This window comes from Echinops telfairi, unplaced genomic scaffold (genome assembly GCF_000313985.2).
Source record: "Echinops telfairi isolate 266 unplaced genomic scaffold, ASM31398v2 ScPeMD7_3533;HRSCAF=4204_0, whole genome shotgun sequence".
In the NCBI taxonomy this organism is placed as follows: domain Eukaryota; kingdom Metazoa; phylum Chordata; class Mammalia; order Afrosoricida; family Tenrecidae; genus Echinops; species Echinops telfairi.
In genome coordinates this window covers 104,459,742-104,465,420 of record NW_022107431.1, presented here as the reverse complement: position 1 = coordinate 104,465,420, position 5,679 = coordinate 104,459,742, and the positions used below count along the sequence as shown (strand labels likewise).

The 5,679-nt window shown below is 40.2% G+C and overlaps 1 non-coding gene across 1 annotated transcript; it reads left to right on the top strand.

Moving 5' to 3' along the window:
* The first annotated feature begins 331 nt into the window (after positions 1 to 331).
* Positions 332 to 438, top strand: LOC115871047. Its single transcript, XR_004047036.1, has one exon. It is a non-coding gene; the product is annotated as a U6 spliceosomal RNA (small nuclear RNA).
* Positions 439 to 5,679: the final 5,241 nt, after the last annotated feature.

Sequence of the window (5,679 nt, the reverse complement as noted above, 5' to 3'; positions counted from 1 at the left end):
GACAGATGTTTGTCCTTTTAGCACTCGATGCTACTTTTCTTACTCTTCTCCAGCACCACCTTTCGAATGCATTGATTCTCCTTTGGTCTTCTTTATTGATTGCCCAACATTCACATGCATGGGAGGCAATGGAAAACACCATTGGGGCAGGTGCACTTTAGTCCTCAAAGTAATGTCCTTGCTTTTCAATACTCTAGGGAGGTCTTGTGCAGCAGATTTATCTAATGCCAAGCATCTTTTGATTTCTTGACCACTTCTTCTATGAACAGTGATTGTGTAGCCAAACAAGAAAAAATCCTTGGCGACTTCAACCTTTAAAAAGTTTAAAGTTGTGCTCGCTTCAGCAGCACATATACTAAAATTGGAATGATACAGAGAAGATTAGCATGGCCCCTGCGCAAGGATGACACGCAAATTCGTGAAGCGTTCCATATTTTAAAAAAAAAAGTTTAAAGTTGGGCATGGAGTAGAGAGGCGAAAACAGCACCTTCAACAGTATTTAGACCTACATGGCGCTATGTCAAGAAAATGAATTTCACAATTTTATATTTTTGTTTAATAAAGGTTTCCATTATTTCACAGCAATGATTTTTATTTACCTACTTATCTTAGAGGGCTTTAAATGTTTCATTATCATTTAATTCCTCTTTTTCTACACATTTTTGTAGTCTTCATAGGCATATATATATATATATATATATATATGTATGTATATACTTGTACACGTAAACTAGACTACCAATTTTATGTGTTATTTACCCAATTCTGTTCTTAGATTTACAAACATAATGAATTTGTTTTCCACTGCAATAACGTGTACACCCACTTCTTACTTCTCAACATGAGTAGGTGCCAAAGACTAGATCGTTGTGTAAAAATCTGCATTGTGCAAAAAATGTCGGATCAGATCACAAAATGGAAGATAATGACATCATTAGATGACTGCCAACTTATATCAGTATATAATTTCCAAACCACTGAGACTCATGGCCCAATGAAGTTGACAGCTAATTTCAACCATCACAGCCAGCATTGCTTTTGACTCCCACCTTGGTGTTCATTACTGCCAGAGATATGTTGCTCATGTGCAAAATAGTCAGTAGATTTTTACTGTCATTGCCTATTAGAAATGTTGGCTAACAAAAGACTTAATATGTAAGGAAAAGGGGCATATGAATAGTAAGTTAATATGCATCTATACTACAAACAATCCTAGACAATGGTGTCAGAGCTGAAATTGTGAGCACCTAGTTTGCAGAAAGCTATGGATTCAAGAATGGAAGCCCCAAATTCACTTGCAGGGTTCACACATGGATTAAGTATCCAGTGAATCTCCTCTGACCACAGTCAAAGGATATGAACAGCCTTGCTGAGAGAGCATTGTCAAGTCGATTATGACAGATATAGTGAGGTCAAGGGTAATATATTTTCATTTGATCTCCCTTTTGACCCATTTAAAATTTGTTGTAATTTTAAATATTTTCTGCTTTCTTCTCTATTGAGGTTTTTCTCTGTTTTACTTTGTTATTGTTGTGAGTTTGGGTTTGGGGGGCTATGTTTTTCTATATGTAAAATCTAGGATAGGTAAATCTGTGGAGACAGTAGCTGGCCTCATAGATTCTTGGGGGAAGAGCAGGGGAGGTTGGAGGGAAATGGGGAGGTAATAAAAACAAGTACAAGAATTAAGAAAATGTTCTAAAATTGATCGTGGTGATAATTGTACAACTCTTATTAATGTGATCGAACTATTGAATTATATGATATGTGAAATATAAGCCATTACAATTGCTTAAGAAAAGTATATTTGAATGTATACATTGGCAATGGAAAATTTTTATTCTTAAAAATTCTGAGCAGGAAATTCCTCTTAGGGTAAAACCTAGGAGTTACAGCACCCTTCACCTCACACCCATTGGATATCGTTTCAGTTAGGATAGACTGGCATCTGCTGAGGCAAGAAATAAATTGGAATTGGAAGTAAAGGTAATTTTAAAATGCTAATTGTCACCAACATATTTAGACGAGGCATATGATTTAATGTTGTCAGTTCCAGCTCACAGAAACCTAAGTGTAACAGAACAAAAAGCTAGTCTCTCCTGAGCCTGCCTGATATCCTTGATGTGTTTGAGAGCCTTGTTGCAGTCAGTGTGGAAGCCTGTGTCATTGAGTGTCTGCCTCTTTTCGCTGTCCATTTACCTTACCAAGAACGGTGTCCTCTTCAGGAACTGGTCCCTATTGATCACTTTCCAAATTTAAGTGAGATGCAGTCTTGTCATCCTTGCATCTAAGGATCATTTCCTCTTTTGACGGTCATGGATACATATCCTCATTATTCCTGGTCCACACCGTAATTCGAATGTGTCCATTCTTTGATCATTTTTGTTCACTGTCCATCTTTCTCATGCAGACGAGGCTATTGAAAATAATAGAACTTGGGTCAGGTGTACCCAAGTCTTCAAAGTGATATATTTACTTTTCAATATTTTAATGTGCTCTCTTGCAGCAAATTTGCCTAGTGCAATAGATTGTTTGATGTCTTGGCTTCAGCTTTCTTTGGTATTGATTATAAAGCCAAGTAAAATTAAATCCTTGACAACTTCAATATTTTCTCCATATGTCTTAATGGTGCTTATTGGATCAGTTGTGAAGCCTTTTTTTTTTCCCCAAGCAGAGGTTTAAGCCACATGGAAGACTGTGAATATTCATCAGTTTTAGCAAGCATGATTTTGTTGTTAATGAGCCTTCTCCACCCCTGCTGCAATGTTCTTTACTATTTAACAATCGCCTTTTGGGTGCCTTCTAACCAGAGGAGCACATTTTTGGCACGATAGCTGACAGGGAGCGGTGCACAGCTATTCCTAAGGTTTTGTCCCTGAGAAGTGGACAGCCCAGCCTTCTTTGTGGTCTGTTCTTACTAGGGGAGCTCCACTGAAACCTGTTCATCTTGGGTGACATTGCAGGTATTTAAATACTAGCGGCACAGTTCCAGCATCGTCGCAACATGCAATTCACCACCGTATGGCGGACAAGTGGAGGGCTTGAACACTAGCCAGTTTGGGGTTGTTTTTTTTTAAGCCCATCTGTCTGTCATAACTTGTGGAATGCAGCTAATATTAACCAACCTCTTCCTGTAAAACTCCAAAATTAGATGCACGTGACCTGCCTATCATGGATAATAACTTTGCCATAGCATGATATGCATCCCCATCTTCCCAGCCATCAAAACAGCTTTCTTCATACTTGCTCTCTAGCTCTTAAATCAAACAAAACAAAACAAAACAAAAAGCCATATTCATAACCCGCGAGTTAATTCTGACTCACAGAGAATTTCTAGGACTGAGTAGCACTGCCCCTATGTATTTCTCGGACTGTAAATCTTCATGCATGTGGACAGCTTCATCCTTCACCCTGGGAGCGTCTGGGGATTTCCACCTGCCGACCTTGCAGTTAACAGCCCAACACTCACCACGTATTTTCAGGGTTTTGATAGAAACTTCTGCTTCTGAGTTAAAATAATTGTCAGTCAAAAGATGTTAAACTTGCCACAAGTAACAACCCCCAAAGGATAGTACCTTAAAATAACAAAGATTTATTAGCCCTCCTGTATGTCCACGAGACTTTGATGGTGAAAGAGAGGTACTCAGAGGTCCAAAGGTTGTACCATTCATGATCTTGATGCTGTACTTTGCCACAGAGAGTATGGTTCAAGAAAGCTGAAGAGTTTGAGGATAGCTATCCAAGCGGACTATTATGAAAGTCATGTGCAAGTATGTATGGTGAGATGGTTAGATGAATGAAGAAGAATGGGGAAATGGTCTTTTCTATCAGGTGTCAACTAGCAAATAAACAGGATTAGAAAGCGGGCAAGAAAGACTGTGTAAGTGCAAGTGGGTTCTTTTGCAGCAGCATCCAGCCCACTCATCCATGAGCACAAGAACATCCATCCAGAGGTCCCATCAACGAAAACAGTGGAGGGAGCCAGGTAAAGGCGGGAGAGGATTGTTTTGTCCCTTAGACAGAAAGAGGAAAGGGCCACAGGGTAGTCATCCAAAGACAGGAATTCTAAATCCAGTTCTGTTCATCTGCAGCATTTTTGACTTAGACAAAGTTCTGGGCCTTTGTGTCACTGTTTTCCTATGTGTTAAAGGAATGAGTTGTACCACATGACTTTTTCATTGGCCTAGTAGCTTTTGCTTAATAATTCAATATAAGCTTTAACACAGCAATTATTTAATGGTAACGAATTAATTGTATGTGGTCTGAAAGATTGTTTAGCTAATATTATAATTATGTATGTGTGTGTGTGACCCCTGTGTAGTGGTTAACCATTGGGCTGCAATCCAAATGGTCAGCAGTTCTAAACCACCAGTCATTCCAAGGGAGAAAGGCTGGGCTTTCTACTCCCGTTAAACGGTGACCGTCCTGGAAACTCTCAAGGGGCCCCAGTGAGCCAGCATTGACTCAATGGCAGTGAGTTTGTTTTGTTTTGTTTTGGGGGGGGGTGGTTAATGACTGCGCTGAATAACACTCATAGAGTAAACCAGACCAGTTTTAATGCTGACCCTTTATTGGGGTCAAGTTGCATGAGCACGTTTTTCTTCATTATTACCCTTGAGGTGGTAGAATCATCATTACATCCCTTCCACATTAACTGTGGAAATGAGACTTTCAAAATGGCAGTATGAGACAATCTATGGACCCTCCCACCAGTGAAGCAATAATACTAATGTACATTAATTTAAAAGAATAATTTAACATCTCTGTGTTATCCTAAGGCTATATTAAAAATAAAGAGACTTTAAAAAAGAAAGCATGTTAACTCATGGGAAAAACAGCAAAATAGCACAGTGTTTGAGCCACAGCATTGTTCCTCCTATCCCCTCTGGCTCAGCAGAATAAAAACTCTACTCTAGGTAGGCACAGCCTAGAACACAGGATTCCCTCCCTCCCCAGCCAGCCCCACCCCTGGATTTCAATTTGGAGCTACAACATCTCCTTGGGGGGTGTTGGGGGTCAGAGGTGCCAGTATTTCTCATCCCACTGAACTTGGTGTCACAGAATCTTCATGACAGGAAAGACTGGCTGAGAGCTGTGGCCTCCACTCAGGGCAGAATCTGGACTCTGGGCATGGCAGCCTCAGAATACTGGCCCCCTGTCCTCAACTCAACTTGCTTATAGAGCAGATGACCCATGCCTATAGAAGCTGCTGACTGAGATATCAAGGCCTGCTTTTCATGCCCAGCACTGTGCCCGGATAGCAGATGTCACCCCAAGAGAAGTAGACCACTATCCTCACCTCTGATGTTGGGGCAGTGGCACCGATTTTTTTTTTTTTCCTGAGCAGAAGCAGGCTATAAGAACAGGGTACTTCAACTCCCAAAGAAATTGGCTGTATCAGGAAAAGAACAGCATAGGAAGGAAAGAACCAGAGAGAACCCAGTGAGCGGAGGCCAACCCCCTCAGTCACTGTTTCCTCGAATAAAGAGTCTACAGCATGACGTTGAGTGGGATGAGAAATGCTTTGCATGCTGGAGTTCAAGACTAAGGGCTTTGTAAAAACCAATAATGGGTATGGCAAACAATTAAGAGAAGGCTGATAGTTTCATCATAGTAACAAGTTAAACTAGTAATTTAACAGAGAAAAGCAGAAAAAGAGCCAACTAAAGAGATCCTTTATCA